Below are 20,782 nucleotides of genomic sequence, written 5' to 3' on the forward strand. Positions count from 1 at the left end.
TCTGATATAACGATGACCCGGTCGTCCCGGTAATTTAGAAATGATATATTTTGAAAAAACACATTCTTAAAATAGTTCTAAAGTGGTAGATAGAGGGATGCCACAGGAAACTAAAAACGTCAAAAGTGATAGAAACTCAAATTTATTTTTACTTATTTGCTGTCGCTTTAATTAGTCAATTGTTAATAACCACTATGAATTCAAATTATTCATAATCAAAGCAAAAACATTCTTTGCATTCACTTTCAATAGTAATCTTAAAATATATACATATTATACTCACATAATAAGCTACTAATTTTAATCTCTTTTAATAAAATTTTATTAGTCACCACTTTTCATACTTTTAGTCGCCCAGGGTAACCATGTAGATAAAATTTGAATATTATACATACTTAGAAATATTTCTTTTTGAATGCCCACCTGTGTGAACATTTTTTGTCAATTCAGGCATTTACACGGCAGATTGTTGGCCTCTCTTAGAAGGAGCACCATATTAGGTGGGCCAACGTTGCTTCCACAGTAAGGACAGATAGTACAGAGAAGGAAAGAACATCCGTGACTTGCCCGGGATTCGAACCCAGAACCTTTCTGATGCAAGGGTATTTCCCTAACCCCTACACAGACCGGTCGGCTTGAAGTATTCATATCTACTAAAAATATTAGCGTCTCGTTAACACTTTAAAACTAAATTTATGAAAATAATTGTAAGTTAACTTTATGAAATTTGAGTAGTCTCAAGAAAAGCTCGTCGCCATTCTTTAATTTTTCCAGGCTGTAGGTACTCATTATTTAGTGATACACTCTAATGGGTACCTTGGGACAGAAGAAGATACATGTTATCAGGATGCGTAAAAGTTGGTAGCTGTGATTTTTAGTTACCGTTATGATCTTTTACGCTTTTCATGGCATATTTTTCCCAGTCCCAGGAAATAAAACATACAACCGTTCAATTTCCCTATTCCTTAGAAAACAGTTTAATTACACTATTTGTGATTTTGTGTGTTGTGTTCTGAGGATTGCGACATTACAGAAAAATTTCAAAGCTGGTAGAGAAGATGTAGGAAAGTAAATGTTTTAACTAATTACTTAAATATTTGTAAAATATATATCTGTGTTATCTGTACTCTTAAAATTGATATGAAATTAAAGCCTATAAAATTTGCAATTACCTCATAAAACAGTTGTCTCCACTTATTATACTTTTCCAGACTTAGATTACGCCGGAAGAATTTAATTTGTTATTGATGAAAGCAAATAATGGGATATTAGTGTTTCAACTTCTTACTTTTATAAAAAAGACAATATCGTATTAATATGACACTAATTGCTAACCGGTTAATATTGAACCACAATTAATGCAACTCTAATAATTATAAAAGATCCTCTACAAAATATAAGGTGGAATTTATTATTAAAACTAATTGGATAGCTGTTTCAGTTTAAATAAAGCAAATATTGAAGTATGAGTATATTGTCAAAAAGATTCACCCATTCCCGCTTAGCATTTGTATAACACACGCATTGCATTTTCACCTGATATTTCGTAACAGATCATAGAAGTAACGTGTTCTTTTCATAACCTGTACAATTCTGTAACAGATGAAAAATAACTACTTGCATTTCATTGTTTGAGTTTAATGCTATATGTTCTCACCAGTGGCAGTGAATTAAAGCAGACAAAATTTTTGGTTCTTAGATTTAAAAGAAATTGGTGGACAAAAATCTTTTAAATCTGATTCATTAAAATGTTACCATTTTACCAATGCTACCACTAGAAAATACATTTACTAAAACTGCGGAAGCTCCATTGAAGTTGAAGGGCGTGTTACTAATATGGATTTTTTTTTTTAGCTTTCTCTAATTGAGCCAGCTTATGTTGATCTAAAGAAGGAGTCTGTTCCACGACAAGGAGTTTTAGGAGCCCACTCTAAACTGTACTGACGATGCCGTAAAAAAAAAAACTGAAAGGTTTTATCTGTTTTTATCTTACGAGAAGAGTGGAGATGTTCTTTCCTTCTTCTACTGATATAAGTAAACGATTTTATGTAGAAGATAATTCTTTTGGAAAAAAAAATTCATTTTATGTTAAAATATTTTCCAACGCTGAACTGACAATATATTGGTCACTTTTTTATAAATATTCCTTTAAACTATACATTAAGAATTGAAAATTTAAATGGCGCATTTAAAGTAGAGCGATCAAATCTCATTCAGTAGGAATGTACCCCAAGTTAGCAAAAATCGAGAATTTTTGTGTATTTTTTAACTTTTTTTATTGTAGTTTAATTTTCTGGAAGAAAAATATTTAAAATATTGATAAAGAATTATTATTAAATAAGGAATAATGACTTCACCTGAAAATTATGAATTGAACCAATTTAAACATTTACAATTAAACAATTAACAGCCGTTAAATGGTGAACTTCTCAAAAGTTGAGATTTGTAGTTGGTTCCAAAAACTCTGCATAGTAGAACAGACCTAATGTAACCTAATAAGAGATGTAAAACGAAAATTTTCTCGGCGAACTTAACTTCATTAGTTAATATAAAATATCGTTCATTTGTTTTACAAATGCGTAAGAAATCTGAAAATATACCAGCAAAATGGAAACAGAGATTAAGCAATGGTTGCAAATAGCACAAAAAAGTCGCCAAAGCACATGTTTACGCCAAATGTAGCAAGCAGGTAAGCCTCACGTAATCATTTAGGAAAAGAGAGTTCTAAAAGTAGAGCAAGCTTTGACCCTGTTCTCGAATGTTTTCGCTTTCTCCCCACTCGAATAAGCGGCGTATAAATAAAAGACAATATCGCTCTTTCTTTTAATGTTTTTATTATACTTCATCAAATCACGCATGGGTAATAATATACCGTCAGATCAGCCTTTTCTCAATGATCTGCGGCCAACCTTGATCTCACTGTAACTTTAACTCTTTACATTATATCGTTCCGAAATCTTTTCCTATTTTTATTTTTTATTTTTTAAGATTCGAAATTATTGTACTCATATTAACTATTTTACCAGGGCGGAAAGTTCATATACATGAAGACAGAAAAGAACAAGAACTAGTATGAGAAGTATTTCATTTCTAGCTCGTTTCCGGCAAGATTAAAATAAATCAACACAACAAATACACTGAAGAGCAAAAAAAACTGGTATACCTGCCTAATATCGCGTAGGGTACCCGCGAGTACGCACAAGCACCGCAACACGACGTCGCATGGATTCGATCAATGTGTGAAGTAGTGCTGGAGATAATTGACATCATGAATCCTGCAGGGCTGTCCATAAGAGGGGGCGAGGATATCTTCTGAACATCACGCTGCAAGGCATCCCAAATATGTTCAATAATGCTCATGTCTGGGGATTTTGGTGGCCAGCGGAAGTGTCTAAATTCAGAAGAGTGCCGATGGCCCTGCAGGATTCATGGTGTCAATTATCTCCACTACTTCACACATTGATCGAATCCATGCGACGTCGTGTTACGGCACTTCTGCGTGCTCGCGGGTACCCTACACGATATTAGGAAGGTATACCAGTTTTTTTGGCTCTTCAGTGTATTTTTTTCTGACAGTTATAACAGTGGATCAAAATAATGGAAATACTTCTATAGAGATTCTGTGTAAACAATATTTCATTTAGCAACAATTGTTTTGGAAGATTTTACATGGCAAAACTGTTGGCACAACTTTATAATAATGCTTAAAGCTTTTAGAAATTATGTGTAATTTTTAATCATTCAAAGTTCAGATCGACCATAAAAAAGGAAAGAAAGTCAATATTTTTTTATTGCTCTTGATTAAATATAGTGGTATTGAAAAAAGAAATCAATTATTAACTTCCAATGCTCATTTCTGTCAATGAAAATTTTGCATGGTTAAGAATGATACAATTTCTCCAAGCATGTTCTCTCAAATTAAGCCAACAGTTTTGCTATGTAAAATCTTTCAAAACATTTTCTGCTAAAAGAAAGATTGTTTACATTGAAATAGTATAAAAATATTTAATTAGTTTCTCGGTGTTAAATGCGGAATACCTAGAGTGTTCACGGCAGGACAGCTGTAAGTAACTAATCTAATATAAAGCAGTCAATTTTAACTAACGATTTAGCCTTCTCAATTGTTAAACATAGGCTAGTTTTGTTGTGATATAGTCTGAAGTTAGTAGTGAACTATATTAAACAATAAATAATTTTAATCCAGTAACTACATTCTAAGTTAACTGTAATTATTATTTTATAAATGTCGTACTAATCCAATTCCCTTTCAGCAAGCCTTGACAAACAGGCGTCAGTGGGTTGAAAAATGTAGCATTGGATACTTGGTGCAGGACAGTGTTTCCCAAAGTGTGGTACGCGTACCCCCAGGGGTACGGGAACAGTTTGACGGGGATACGCGTTCTTATGCGAAATATCTTGCAACAAGCGAAAATTTCAAAAACTTTTACTTAAAAACAAACCTAGCCATGGAAATTTACGATTGCGTATTTTTCTGTTGCTATTTTTTCCTGAGGTAACAATTAATAATTAGTGGCGTCAACAGCCAGTTGTGATTTTTAACTTAAGTGCAATTTTTTACAGTAAAAAAATCTATTCATTTTTTTATTAGTGGTACACAGCGTTACGAAAAATTTAAAAAAGGGTACACAAAAGTCATAAGTTTGGGAAACACTGGTGTAGGAGACAGAGGGCATTGCTTCTGGGTGGCGGTTGGTGGTTTCCCTGCATACTGGGTATGGTTGGAGTGCTGGGAATGCTAATTTATGTAAGGGTCGCTAAAAGTTGTACACCCGATTCGAGGGTCGGCTGGCCACCTGTACATTTATAGGATCACCTGTACAAACCCCTGTACATAGCACTGTTTCTAACCAGAGTAAAAATAAATAGTAATGAATAGTTTTTAGTTTGGAATAGATATTCCTCTCAAAAACCATCTATAAATAAAATGGTTAGACTCCCTATTTTTTTTTTTCTTTTCTCTTCCGTCGTACTTTTAGGCCTGTCTTTTGCAAAGGGTTATGAATTGCATGGTGTTTTGGGTTATGGGTGCAAATTACCGGGAAATTAGACCAAAACAAATAACATATACCAATATACCACAGCAGGAAACTTTTGCGCTTTTCTTCGTAATAGTATAGTGAAACAATGGTTAAATTTGTTTATTTTTGAAGTAATTTGTCTAATTTCACAAACATTAAAATTTTTAAAAAAACACCGTATGATAATTAATTTTCCGAGACTAATATTTGAACTGTTTGCATGTTGTGGCGTTCAATATCCTTTTAAATTATGATTACATGATATACGCTTGCAAACTTTTACTCTTTTAAAAATGATTTTCCGAAGTGGTTGTAAAATGCAAATTGAAATATCAATTTAAAGCAAATACATTTTCATACATTTGTTTTTAATTGACAAAAAAATAATATATTTTGCTAAAAAAATATATTTTGCAAAAGAAAATATTTTTTGCTAAAATTTATTTGTACGGATGTTTAACTCATTCATCTGCAATAGTAGTTAAAGTTGTTCTTAATTAAATTCATAAATCTAAAAAGGGAATAGAAAAACTCAAAAATTTTTGCTATCACTTTAAATCTAAAAGAAAATCTTGAGAAAAATCTGAAGAAAAACAACGTCATCTATGATACCTTCCGACAGCTATGAAAATTCCGTAGTAGCCGTAAAAGAGTATTCATAGTGGTAGTTAATATTATTCATTAATATTCTTAGTTTGTTAAATTGGACTTTAAAAATTTTGTTTATCACTAGCTATAAATGATATGAACATGTTTGCATGAGTGTATGTATGCTATCAGAAAGCATCAGAATACGACGCACAGCAGCCTACTTCTGTAGCGATGCATCTATCTCGTTCATGATAGATGTAAAAAAAAGTAAAAACTTCTCTTGTTTAGTGGTAAAATGCCCCTTTTGCTAATCCATTTATATTCCAATCACACACAACATTTACATTCCAATCACAATGGGAGCAGTTTATGATAGATATAAAAACAAGTAAAAACTTCCGTTATTTAGTGGTAAAATGCCCTTTTACTACTCCATTTGCATTCCAATCACACACAACATTTACATTCCAATCACAACCGGAGTAGTATATGATAGAAGTAAAAACTTCACTTATTTAGTGGTAAAATGCCCCTTTGCTACTCCATTTACATTCCAATCACCACAACATTTTCATTCCAATCACAACGGGAGAAGTTAATGATATATATTTAAAGAAAGTAAAAACTTCCCTTATTTAGTGGTAAAATGCCTCTTTGCTACTCGATTTACATTCCAATCACCACAACATTTACATTCCAATCACAACAGGAGAAGTTCATGATAGATGATATTAGGGCTGCAGGAGGACCCAGGTGCCTATTTGAGGGATCAGGAATTCTGATACAGATAACATTGCTTTAAAATTAGCATTAGTGGTTGGCCACGGGTATATTATAATACAGACTTGTTTCACTTTCGTCACTATTTTTTTAAATTTTGTTAGACTCACGGTAAACATGGAAAAAAAATATTTTAATAAGAAATATATGAAAAATTTTGTTAGTTTTCTTCTTTCTCCCCCATACATGTCTTTCAGCTCCAAAGCAATTTAAAAAATATAGATACTTTTTCTCAGATCTCAGATAATTCTACAAGATGTTAAAATCTATCTTCAGAAAATGATTGTTTTAAATAATTTAAAATAATAATTAGTATTATCATAATGTTTTGTTATTGATCACTGAAATAATTGACTCTCACGATCTCTGACTCTGGGAAAAAGAGTTAAAATATAATTTCAAGCATCAAATCACGTAAACTGTTTACTTGGAATTTCAGCAGGACTGATAAATAATAAATAAAACTCGCCTTAAAAACAAACTACGCCTTTTCTCAACGTAATCAATTTCGAATTTCATTAACAAAAGACTTACTTTCGATTTCTGCTCTGATTATGCGCTAATGAGAAATTGCGCTATTCGAGAAGTAAAAAAAAAACCACCAGAGCGTATGTTGAACTTTCACTATCTCAGTTTTCAATATCTAGATCCAATTATAATTGACCAACCAGTGAGTGATTCACATCTATATATTTCTTGGAGAATTTATTGTTCGCCAAGAACTTAGCAGATCTATCAACGCTTTAGTATTATCTCAGGAAGTTAAGGGATCATAATTGAGTATTTTGGCCCCGTTTTATGTTGTAAAAGCCTGAACTTACGTGGCATATCGTTTTTATGGAACGATTGTGAAGATATAGAATATGATGTATGTCATTGCTCTTTTGTGTTGGAATTATTTAAATTATTTATACTGAGTTGATAATGAAAAATTAAATCAAGGCGTTGTCGCTTATTTAAACTGCACTTGGATAAACGTTGGTAAAACCATTTAATTTTTTAGTTTGTTTTCGGAGAAATAAAAATTACGTGACCATTGTGATTTATTAACACGTTGAATACCATGGGGGTCACATGTGACCAACACTGAGTTTGTTCGTAGCGCCATGGGGGTCACCGGTGGCTGGCGAAGCCAAGATTATTAGAAACACATAGTTCGAGTAATTTTTTTTTTATATTATTATCGTTACTAAAATGGTTAATGCAATATAGAACACACAAAAATAGCTTTATTTATCTACACAGAGATGCCAACTTGCTCCGAACAGCGAATAAATATTTTCAAGCAGTGGTTTATTAATTGTAATTCTTGGTTTAATAAATTCATTTTCGTAGATTCTTATCCACCACTAATGCTAAACAATTCGTAGGCTTATATAATTCACCACTTAGTTTCAGACATGTTATGCTAAGCCTTTGTAAAAAACTTGCAAAATCTGTCTAATAGTTGCAAATTTAGCTTATAGGTGCCATGTTACATGAGCGTGGCTTTTAATTTTTTTACACTTAAAACTATTATATTTACATGAAATATCTCAGAAAAGAATTCTTTATTGAAGGATAAAATTTTATAAAAAGTAAAGTGAAAACTAAAACTTTTTACTATTTTTTATTATTTACTATTCACCAATACTTATTTTTTTACAAATAATAAACAATCCTGCTTAAATGTTACAACCGATAATAAGTTGTGTTAGTGTGAATGTAACCCGCCTTATAAACGGGTTGTGGTTGTGTGAATGGCGTGGCAGAAGTCGAATTCCTGGCCATAGATGGCGCCACTGAAAAACAGGAACATTCGCACCCCTACTGCCTAAACAGGCATACGACAAAAAAAAATTGCGTTAGTGACGAATATTTCACACCTTCTGACTACAGTAACAGCCACTAACTATTCCTGTTGATATTAGATTCAAGGGACTCAGTTTGCAAACAATTTTTTTTCTTCAAAATATAAGAACTGGTAGCACAATTTTTTTATTAATCTTGGAGAAATAAAACAAGTCTATTTACCTCCGAGTTATCAACTTTCTCCAATTTGTGGAAACGGTTTTTCCAGTAGTAGTAAAATTTATGTTTATTCTTGTATTAGTTAATTTCATTAACAGTTGTATTTCCCACCACTTCATTTAAATAATTCAAATACTCATGTAACTTAATTAGAATGATTTCACGGTGAGCCTATTAAAGCTTCGGCAAAATTGAACATAGCAATTTAAATTTTAGTTTTGAATTCGTTTACATTTTATAAAATTGTTTACCATGAGCGGAGCAGTTTATTATCCCTGCTACAGTGTAATGTTAGTAATAAAAACAGTACCAGGCCGGGATAGCCTGGTCGGTAGGGTGCTGGGCCCATGTCCGAGAGTTCGTGGGTTCGAACCCCGCCGGGTGAAGTGACTTATGCGCGTTAAATCTGCCCAGTCGCAAAAGTCCTCCATGTTTCCATAACAAATCAATACCTCTGGGTGTGCTGGATTGGAGATCGATCGTTCTCTGATTCAGGTCAAAATTACGATCTGTGGATGAATGAATGGATGTATGAATGGGTCCGCCCTATAAACGGGTGCAACGTATGGTGCAGAAATTTTGAAATTTTGTCAGCACATGGAATATTTATCCGTGAAAGATAGGTATTTTATGTATGTTTCAATTATCTATCTTCTATGTGCAAAAGAGAATTAACCCATATTAATTAAAGCAAGAAACAGGTAGGAAAGTTTAATTTCTATTAACACTTTAAATATATGAGGAAAAACTCTAAAAAAAAATTCAGATCTTGCTACGATAAAAAAATTTCTTTATTGCCCTTTAGGCCGCCGGTACGTTTATGCTCCGCTACTGGGACATATGTGCCCCATCTAAAAAAAAAATCAGTCAGAAATATATGTCTGTGTTTTCCAAAGTCCCGAATTATTAATTACTTTTTTTGGCAGAATATTGATAAATTTACCTTTTTTGTTCTACTAAAGTCGTGATTTATATTTTTATTGGAAAAAAACTGAACTTGAACCAGACAAATTTTCGACCTTTTAAAAATAAACAACGTTGTTAGAAAAACATGTTCAAATATTCTGCCAGTAATGCATGAAATGGAATGAAAATGGTTTCTTGTGTAATGTAATCATAGTTTTGAAATATTTTGTCAATTTTGTTCATATTTCATCATCAGTAACATGCAACTTGTTTACAAAGAAAAGCTTTTATTTACAATATTTTCTAGTAACTAACAAAATAAACTACCACTACTTGTCAGTAAAATAATCATAAGACTCTCCGCTTCACTGAATTGAATTTGAAATATTTTAATCCGTATCTTCTTTATTCATTTTGGGTTTTGATTCCTTTTCCTTGGCACACATTAGAAACAAGTTTTTTCATATTTCATATATATATTTTACTTTGGAATCAAATATTGTTGAGAAGTTAATCAAAACCATTTTCTAAACACTTCTACTAGAAATACCCTTTCAATTTCTAAATGATCAAGTAAACAACACTTAAAATCAACTTTCTCTAAATTATTGAAATTGAGCACAATTATTTTTCTTCCAGGATTGCGTAACTTGAATTTGTTTGCATGAGAAAGTGTATAAAATAAATTTATATACTTTTAACAAGTTGAATGCCACGCTAATTTTACATGGCTTGCCCGTCTGGCCAAACGGTAAATAATTGCAAACTTAATTTCAAAATATTAGACAGATTTTACTAGTTTTTAAAAGGTTTAGCATGACATATCTGTCATCATCAATATTTATTTGGGAGCCTGGGGCCGTTAGCGGCCTTTTTCCCATTCGTCTTGAATTGTGATCTTTAGGGTGGTTCTTTCTGGTAATTGGAATGCAATTGGAGTAAAAGGAATTTAAATATTTTGAATTTTAGATAAAATTACGTCACTATGAAAGTAAGCTGCCATCGGCCTGAGGTTTATGTCTTCTCTTAAGTTCTCAAAAGTAAAAATTTCGTTGAATCCTGCAGTGTCACAATTTAGGGTTTATGGTAGCTTTGCAATATGATGATCTAAAAAATCTATGTTGAGGTCGCGATGTATGTTTTTATTTCTGATAAACCATCTTGCTTTTGTTATTTTCCTGAGGATTTTGTTCTGGCATGTTTTGAGTTTTTTAAGGAGTGATGTGGAGATGTTGCACCAAGCTGGAGATGCATAAGTCAGGATGGGTAGGATCATTGAGATATAAAGTAAACGTTTAAGTCTAAGTTCCATTTTAGGGGCATGACATATCTGTAAAAAGTGGTGAATTGTATAAGCCCACGAATTATTTTGAAATAGTGGTGGATAAAAATCTACTAAATTAATTAAACCAAGAATCACAATTAATAAACTACCACTTGAAAATATTTATTCACTGTCCGGAGCAAGTTTGCATCTCTGTGTACATAAATTGAACTATTTTTGTGTGTTCTATATTGCATTCCTTTCTTCAAACCATTTTAGTAACGAAAATAATATAAAAATAGTAAAAATTTACTCGAATTATGTGTTTCTAATAATCTTGGCTTCGCCAATCACCGGTGACCCCCGTGGAGCTACGAACAAACTCAGTGCCGGTCACCGGTGACCCTCATGGCATTCAACGTGCTAAGGAAGGATAAATAAGCACCAATATTTTTTTTAAGTCAAATAAGTTTTTCAGAAGAAAGTTAAGTTTTTCAGAGAGATTTCATTTTATGAGATTTTATTTAAAATCAACGTCAAGCGCGATAATCTCAAAGCTAATTTAAATATATTAAAAAAAAAAACAGTTTACCATTTTCACATAAAAATTTATTGAGAAACCGTTGTTTGTCAATTTCTCACACTAAAGAAAATCGCGAGATTTCGTTTGATACGAATATTGCGAAAAAGCGACAAAACTCAATAATGAAGAATGTCATAACAGAGAAATAATATTTCAGCCGGAGGAAAACGAAAGTGGAAATAGAGGACTATTTGGAAAGAGAATATAAAAAAAAAAGTCGTTCGTGGTTGGAATACTCGATGAGTTCGGAATCGGAGGAAATTGATGAGTATTCATGAGTTTTGTCGGAAAATGTTAACGAGGACAAAAGACGAAACTTCAGCTCGTTTAATCACCCTTTTTTTCTTCTTTTGTTTGAGAGAAAGAAATCGCTTGTTTTGAAACTGAAGTGTGTTTCACTTTAAATACAATGCTCGCGATTCATTTTTTTGTCTTAAAGGAAAAAGAAAAAAACTTTTTTTGCAATTAAAATTTAATACATATCTTTAAAAAGTCTATTTTTTACTTTTAAAGCTTAAATTATCAATACATTATTTGTCGCATCTAAAATTTTTCAAAAACTTATAACGAGTTATAGAAATTATAACCAAGACACAAATATTTCAATAAGAACATGTTAATCAGATATTGTGTATAATATTTATAATTCCGTTGCATAATAATAGTGCAACGAGCCACAGAAATTAACCGAGACTCTAATATTTGAATAAGAACATATTAATCATATATTCCGTATCACATTTATAAGTCCGTTGCATAATAATAGTGTAACGAGCTACAGAAATTAACCGAGACTCTAATACTTGAACAAGAACATATTAATCATATATTCCGTATCACATTTATAATTCCGTTGCATAATAATAGTGTAACGAGCCATAGAAATTAACCGAGACTCTAATACTTGAACAAGAACATATTAATCATATATTCTGTATCATATGTTTAATTCCGTTACATATTAATAGTATAACGAGCCGTAGAAATTAACCGAGACTCTAATACTTGAACAAGAACATATTAATGATATATTCTGTATCACATTTATTATTCCGTTGCATAACAATAGCGTAACGAACTACAGAAATTAACCGAGACTCTAATACTTGAACAGAACATATTAATCATATATTCTGTATCATATGTTTAATTCCGTTACATATTAATAGTATAACGAGCCGTAGAAATTAACCGAGACTCTAATACCTGAGCAAGAAAATATTAATCCTATATTCTGTATCACATTTATAATTCCGTTACATATTAATAGTGTAACGAACTACAGAAATTAACCGAGACTCTAATACTTGAACAAGAACATATTAATCATATATTCTGTATCACATTTATAATTCCGTTGCATAATAATAGTGTAACGAGCCATAGAAATTAACCGAGACTCTAATACTTGAACAAGAACATATTAATGATATATTCTGTATCACATTTATAAGTCCGTTGCATAATAATAGTGTAACGAGCTACAGAAATTAACCGAGACTCTAATACTTGAACAAGAACATATTAATCATATATTCCGTATCACATTTATAATTCCGTTGCATAATAATAGTGTAACGAGCCATAGAAATTAACCGAGACTCTAATACTTGAACAAGAACATATTAATCATATATTCTGTATCATATGTTTAATTCCGTTACATATTAATAGTATAACGAGCCGTAGAAATTAACCGAGACTCTAATACCTGAGCAAGAAAATATTAATCCTATATTCTGTATCACATTTATAATTCCGTTGCATATTAATAGTGTAACGAGGTTAGAAATTAACCGAGACTCTAATACTTGAACAAGAACATATTAATGATATATTCTGTATCACATTTATTATTCCGTTGCATAACAATAGCGTAACGAACTACAGAAATTAACCGAGACTCTAATACTTGAACAGAACATATTAATCATATATTCTGTATCATATGTTTAATTCCGTTACATATTAATAGTATAACGAGCCGTAGAAATTAACCGAGACTCTAATACTTGAACAAGAAAATATTAATCCTATATTCTGTATCACATTTATAATTCCGTTACATATTAATAGTGTAACGAACTACAGAAATTAACCGAGACTCTAATACTTGAACAAGAACATATTAATCATATATTCTGTATCACATTTATAATTCCGTTACATATTAATAGTGTAACGAACTACAGAAATTAACCGAGACTCTAATACTTGAGCAAGAAAATATTAATCCTATATTCTGTATTACATTTATAATTCCGTTACATATTAATAGTGCAACGAGGTTAGAAATGAACCGAGACTCTAATACTTGAACAAGAACATATTAATCATATATTCTGTATTATATTTATCTTTCTGTTGCATATTAATAGTGTTTCATATTCATAAGTTTGAAACGGCATGAAAATGGCATCTAGCAATTTTATCTCGAACATTCATAAATCTGCCATTTAACCGAATAAATTCAAAACTTTGAGTTATTTAGAAACTAAACTAAATCTATAACAATTTCTGCATTTTTTAATCTTAATATTTAGTTCATAACATTTTGAAATAAAATGATTTCAAAATGCATATAAGATCTACCCAGAAAAGTAATTAATTAAAATGGTTAAGGTACAATGATTTCAAAAGTTCTTTTTATAAAAGAAAGTAGTAGATTATTAACCCATTAATTCAATGATAGCAGAGATGCCAACTTGCTCCGCTTTGTAAAATAGTATTTTCTAGTGGTAGCAAAAATTAAGTTACTTTTAGTTTAGTATTTTTCATTTTAAATAATTTTTTCACCACTAAATATCAAAAATTATGAATATGATATGAAATGTAACTTTATAGCAACAATCAACTGGTTGCTGTATTAAAAAGTAGGCGTAACTATCTTTCCTTAACTAATGTTACTAAATAATTTGCTACCACTTTATTAAAACTATTCCAGAAAGCGGAGCAGTTGGCATCCCTGGCTAATGTTCTAGCTTAAAGAGACAAAGCATATATGAGGCAAAAGGGTATCTACATACATATTCAAACTTAAAACCAAAATATTTGACAGAACTAAGTGATTCACCTGGTGTATATACATTTAAGGGTAATGCCCAACTGCTTTTATTTATAAAAACACCTTTGGTATGCCTGCGTAATTTGCATTTTCCTTGGCGGACAGAATTTTTCGGTAGATCTGATATTTCAGAGTAATACTTTATTAAATTACATATATTTGTTGGTGTGTGGGTTCAATTTAGGCTTATAAGCCCTTGTCAAGTAGAAGAGCATATAGAACGATTCCGAAAAGGAGGCAGAATACATCCAGGGTTATGGTGGGATTTAAACCCGCCAACTCCACGCTTCGTACAGCGTTTGGTGAGGTGATACCGTTCGACTAGAGAAGCTCCCGGGGTAATACTTAAATTTGTTGATTTTGCTTTGACTTGTTTAACTAAGTAAATTTATATTAATTTTAAAAGTTTCAATATAAATAAATAATTTAGATATATTAATTGAAGTCCTCATACCGTTCCTTCAAAATAAAGGGTTTAGAACAGAGATGGCGAACCAATGGCACGCGTGCCATTTATGGCACCCGACACAATATTTCGGGCACGCCACCGATCACATTTGTTATTACACAAATGGTATTACACTATGAAGCATATGTAACAATTAAATTTAAATTCTCAAAAAACACACAAAATAATAAACAATTATTAATAAAAAATTAACAATTAATGCTAAAAAAAACAATTAAAAACCATAAAAAACAAGATAACAATAAATAACAGGCAAAAAAATTAACAGTCCTGCTTAAACTAACATCTTACAACCTAATATAAGTTATTTGTCATCTAATCTGCAACAAGAGAAGTCACACTGATGCTACTTTAAGTTGAATTACGCGTATAACTGAGACATTGCAGAATGTTTTTTTTTTCAATGTATATAAAGAGTTTTGAGTTGATAGTATTTAGAATTATTATTTTCCCAATAATCACGAAGTCAAAATTATTTGACGGCCCGTCTATGACCTCATCAAGCAGTTTTTTAGAAAAAATGGCACGTTGGTGTATAAAGGTTCGCCACCCCGTTTAGATTAATTATTATATCAACACTGCAAAGATATTTAACCAGAAATTCTAAAATAAAGAAAAACGCTAGTTATGTATTTAGAATCAATGCGTCCCAAAGTTTTCATTTTAATTATGAAAAATAGAACACCTTTACCATGAAGATCAGCCACAGAAATATCCATTCTAATTAATGAACCTTTTTTTTAAAAAAATCAATGAAAGGGAAGCCCAGGTGATAAGACTTTTTTTTTTTTTTAGTCAAACGACCTTCACGTCTGAGTCACATCACCTTTGCTTTTTCAGGATCAGTACGCAACTAAAAAAGCACCAATTTCACGCACGGACAATTTGCGGTCGCAAATTACATTAGAATAGAGATTGAAATAGCAAAAGATGTTCAATAATACCACTGCTTCAAATATAGTACGCTAAACACTCTATAAAAGTAGGACAAAATTTTAGAGCTTGATTTTGTGATACGTTAACAATTTATGTTGAATGTTTTTATGAGCTCCTAGTTTATGGGTAAATTTCAATGAATAAGATATTTGTGATGCCACAATTGGCATTACATATTTATTTTCTATCCTTTTAAAATATCTTTCATTACTTAAGCTTTTTTTATTAATAGAATTACATTTAAAATAAGTCAAAGATTCCTACCAACCAACAGTATTCGTAAATTAAATTTTTGTGTTAAAACTGAACAAAAGAGTTCTAAATATGATTAAAATGGTAAGCAATCAAAAATTAAAGTTTTCAGTAATTTGATTCATTTGTCAAGCATTTTAAAAGTCTCACCCAGAAAGAACTTACAATGTTATCATCAAAATTTATCTGGGCGCATGATACTGTTAACAGCTCTTTTTCCATCCTCTAGAATTATTATACAAAGTGATTACTACAAGTGATGATGAAGTATAAAAGTGATGACTTTTAATTCATTCACATGTAGTGGTGTGGAAAATAAGTTTAAATCCAATTTACAAAACGAAAAAACAAACACGAAAACATAATATTTTCTACCATTAAAAAACAAATTTCTAACAGAGCATTGGAGCAAATTTCTAACAGAGCATTTCTAACAGAGCATTTACAATTCAGGATACTTCGATTCTTTAGCGAATTTCCAAAATTCAGTAATCGACGTCGACTTATTTTTTAATTGTAGAGCTTGATCGTTTTGCATCTCTATTAATTCTAATTCTTCAGATGCTTTTTGGGTCATAATTATATTGGAAATGGAAAACACTCACCTTGAATTATGTTAATTTCAAATGGATTCAGAAAAATATTAAAATATAATAGCACAAAAATGAAAAGGGAACTTGAGTACATTTATCGAAATAATCCTTCGAAGAGCCGCGTGTGGCTTGCGGGCCGCAGGCTGACCACCCCTGCTTTATGCCCTCCAAAATTTGCGGTGTTTGTGAAAAATATTTACCAGTGATAGGGAAGTAAGGCAAAACGTTTAAAAACAATTATAATTTTATATTTTTATAAATTAGAACATAAGAATGTGATAACTTGTTGACCGTTTACATATATGTTGAAATTACTTCAATGAAGTGGAGGGCTAAATTCCAATAATTCTTAATGATATGAACATCACGTTTGCTACCATTAGAAAAAATATGTTCTGGAGCATCGGAAATTATACTTAAAAATGAACGTGTGTGGTCTAGCACAAATTATGAGCAATAAAAATTATTCTCCTTTGTTTTTTGTAGGTTCAGCGTAATTTACGAGGCTTTTTTTCTGATAGGGAAATACAGACAAACACAAATCACTATCCCAGAGATGTTTCTTCGACAACTTCCGATGGCCGATCAAAATGTCTGTCAGTTTTATTGGTCAGGAAATGATATAAAAGATAATTAAAATAGAGATTGTTGAACAATGTCTGATCGGATCAGAGTGTCAATAAACTTTTACTATGCATGCGTTTAAAAAAAATTGCAAGCATTACGTTTTTTTTTAAAGTTCCAAATGACACCTGGATTTTGTATCTGTCATTATGAAATGAGTTATTGATAATGTGAACTATAAAGCTGCATTAATTAAGATTAGTTAAGCCCAAACTAAAATGTGCTTAGTTTCTTGTAGACCCACCGTTATTTTAGGGGTGGTTACTTAAAATTCTTAAAATCTTATATTTTTTACTTAAAATGTCACATAATTCTTATTATTCTTATTATTATTTACATTGCAGGTTAACACTTTGATTTTTCAAATTAAAACTTTTAAAAAAAATTCCAGCAGGGTTTTCTTTATTAATATCACAACGTTTAACATTAATTGACACAATTTAACAGAAAAAAAATAAAGACTTAAGCATGAAAAAGGTTTAAAGTACAATACCCATTAAACGAAGCCGCAAAAATTAAACGAACGAGTTTATTTTTCAAGTTGTATAATTTGAAATTCTTTCAGAAACTTAAACACACAGTTCCTACACAAGAGAATATTGCTGTGCAACATTAATAAAACAAGCTTTTCTTACCTGTTTACATTTTTAAAATATCATCAACAGAGCAAAAATTTCTTCCCGGTAATGATGGAAATTATCAATTGTTATCATTATTACATCCCAAACCTATAAGACAAAAAGGAATTAAAATTAAGTTGATAGCAAAATGTAATGCTTTTAAACGGTGAAACAATTGCAATAAATTATTTTAAGCTTCATAAATTATTCAATTAATATTCACAAAAGCTTCAAACATGTTATTTCAATTTGTGTCAATAATTTTCCCATTATAGAAGTGTTTCCATATTTTTGTCTAAACCCTGTATTTGTTCTTAGCTTAAAGCAAAATGTAAAATGTGGTCATTGGGGAAAAAAGCACAAGCGTTGAATTTATATCCTTTAACTGGATATTTTCTTCTTTTAGCTACCCTAAGTTTAAAAAAATTGACAAGTCCAAAAGGTTTCCGATCTTCATATAGATATTTACATCATTAAAAAATAAGGAGTAGTAGAGAATGATTCATTTCTGTGTTTTAGTTCTGTCAATAACAGTGATGTTCTGGATTTGACAAAATATTTTAACAAACGGTAAAGAACTACAAACTAGAATTTAAGGATTTTCGGTCAATTTTTCCAACTTTTTAAAAAGCTCGACAGTAACACGGCTTAACTACTGCAACAAAGTGGGATATGACAAAAGCCTTGAATTATTTAAAAATAGTGGCTAGTAAAAACCCTATAAATCGAATTAAGTCAAGAATCTTACATTAAAAGACTACCACTCAAAAATATTTATCCGTTTTCTGGAGCTAGTTGGCAACTATGCAATAAAGAAATAATTATTTTAGGACAATTTTCAAATTTTGAAAAGAACGAAAGAAAAAAAAACTGCTCCCTAAATAGGATTCCTTGCTGCAAATAATTTAAATAACTTTTCTTTTTTTGCAATTTTTACCTAAATACCAACTCGAATGCTTTAGTGCTTCAGAATGCTTAAAGGGCAAAATAACAACTAAGGCAAGATAATTTTAATATTAAGGCAAGATTATTTAAGACAACTTGCAATAAAGAGAATAATTATTTCTCTTTATTGCAAGTTGGCAACTATGCAATAAAGAAATAATTATTTTAGGACAATTTTCAAATTTTGAAGAAAAAAAGAAGAAGAGAAACGTCTCTCCAAATAGGACTCTTTGCGGCAAATAATTTAAATAACTTTTCTTTCTTTACAATTTTTACCTAGATACCAACTCGAATGCCTTAGGGCTTCAGAATGCTTCAAGGGCGAAATAACAATCAAGGTAAGATTATTTTAATTAATTTTTTTAGAACTTAAAAACTACACTGCAGATTTATCAGGTCTTACGTATTTTTTTAAAATTGTTTTAATATAGTGGTCACCAAAATCATAATAAATGACATTTAATAAATCAAAATCACAATGCTGACAACTTAATAACACTTAAAATATTCAAAAAAAATCTCCATTTAAAGATAGAGCGGTTGGCGTGTATGTTATTACTAAGGCCCGGATTTTGATGACATTTGCATTTTTGGACATTTTTTGTCCTTTAGAGCATTTTTTTAGATTTATAGGGCATTTTTCATTAAATTTGTTGGCTTATTTTGCATTTTAAAACATTTTTTAAATTTTTTGTTAGTTTTTTCCAATTCTTATTATTTTTTTATCGTTTTTTATTATTACACTGGCTTCCAAACAGTGAAAAAAATCTCTTGGATATTAACAGGTGAAGCAACATCTTTTCAAATTGAAGAAGAATTGTCAGTAACTGAGACCGTCTTTTTCAAGTACTCACCAATAACATCAGTAAACGTTGAAAGAAGCTTCTCCACGTATAAAAATTTACTTTCAGACAAGAGACGCTCGTTTACATTTCAAAATATCAAAAAAAAAATTATATATATATGAGATGGAATGATGGAATTTATATATATATGGGATGGATATTTAGTAATATTATGAGATGGAAGTTGTTATATTCATTAAAGTTTCTATACAAAATGAAAATGTTTTGGAGTCAATCTATTTTCCTTTTTTTTGTTATTTTAGGATATAAAACATATTTTTCAAACCTTAATGAAAGTAGAACAAGTATTACATTGCTTTATAATTTTTGAAATGGCTCATAACAATTTTAAAGAGTAAAACATTGTTTTAGTTCAATATTTTTACTTTATTTAAGTCATGTCATAAGGCATTTTTAACGCAATTTTCGCATTTTTAAGGGCATTTTTCGCACTTTTTAAGGGCATTTTTTGCACTTTTTAAGGGCATTTTTTGCACTTTTTAAGGGCATTAATGGGGATTTATTGGGTCATCAAAATCCGGGCTCTAGTTATTACTATATTTCGACTGTTAGCAAAAAGACTGAATTAAAGATATTTTTCTAGTTGACATAGTTCTTTGATTGATTTCTATATTCTAAAAAAAATGCATTACTCACTCTTTTCTTGTTATTTCCATTCTAGAGACGAAAAAAGAAAGGAAAAGAATAAAAAAAGGAATCCTATCAAAAGCTACCGGAAACGGCATCTTTGATTCCGAAATCCGGTAGATGATATGCGGGCGACACCCACCCCCATACCGGTAATCAACTTTCTCTTTCCAAAATATTACCTGAAAAAAAAGACAATTGATTCCTTCCCCCCTGTTTTTTTGATATTGCAGCTGCTGAGTGTCACAGACGAGGCGTAGCAATTTCCGTTAGACAACGACATGTGCTGTAAGAATTTCCATGCCCCCTGTTGCGTTTGTGTTTAACAAGACCTACTAATATAACTGTATATCGTGCTTTAAGATACGCACGCAAATCTTACTACATAATGTACAGCATTTTTATATTCTGAATATTCATTTTTATATAAGTGAACTAAAACTTCCCTACCATTGCTAATTATATGTAAAATTTTACTTTTAAGTCCTTTTTTACGAGTTGCATATTGAAGTAGCTTAACAAGATCTACTAATTTAACTGTATATCCTGCTTCAAGTTACGCTTTCAAATCTTACTGTCAAATGTGCAACATTTTCGTATTCTGATTCTTAAA

At 30.9% G+C, this 20,782-nt stretch overlaps 1 protein-coding gene across 1 annotated transcript in view; it reads right to left on the bottom strand.

The window, feature by feature from the left end:
• The window catches only part of LOC107454538 (uncharacterized), a 125,393-nt gene that overhangs the window by 74,705 nt on the left and 29,906 nt on the right, over positions 1 to 20,782 (bottom strand). Inside the window, exon 2 of the mRNA XM_071185484.2 lies at positions 17,747 to 17,839. The gene's annotated coding sequence lies outside the window, so the exon portion shown is untranslated. The remainder of the gene's footprint in view (positions 1 to 17,746; positions 17,840 to 20,782) is intronic.

The sequence above is a fragment of the Parasteatoda tepidariorum genome, chromosome 5 (genome assembly GCF_982258835.1).
Source record: "Parasteatoda tepidariorum strain Cologne lab strain chromosome 5, Ptep-v5.0, whole genome shotgun sequence".
NCBI classification, from domain to species: domain Eukaryota; kingdom Metazoa; phylum Arthropoda; class Arachnida; order Araneae; family Theridiidae; genus Parasteatoda; species Parasteatoda tepidariorum.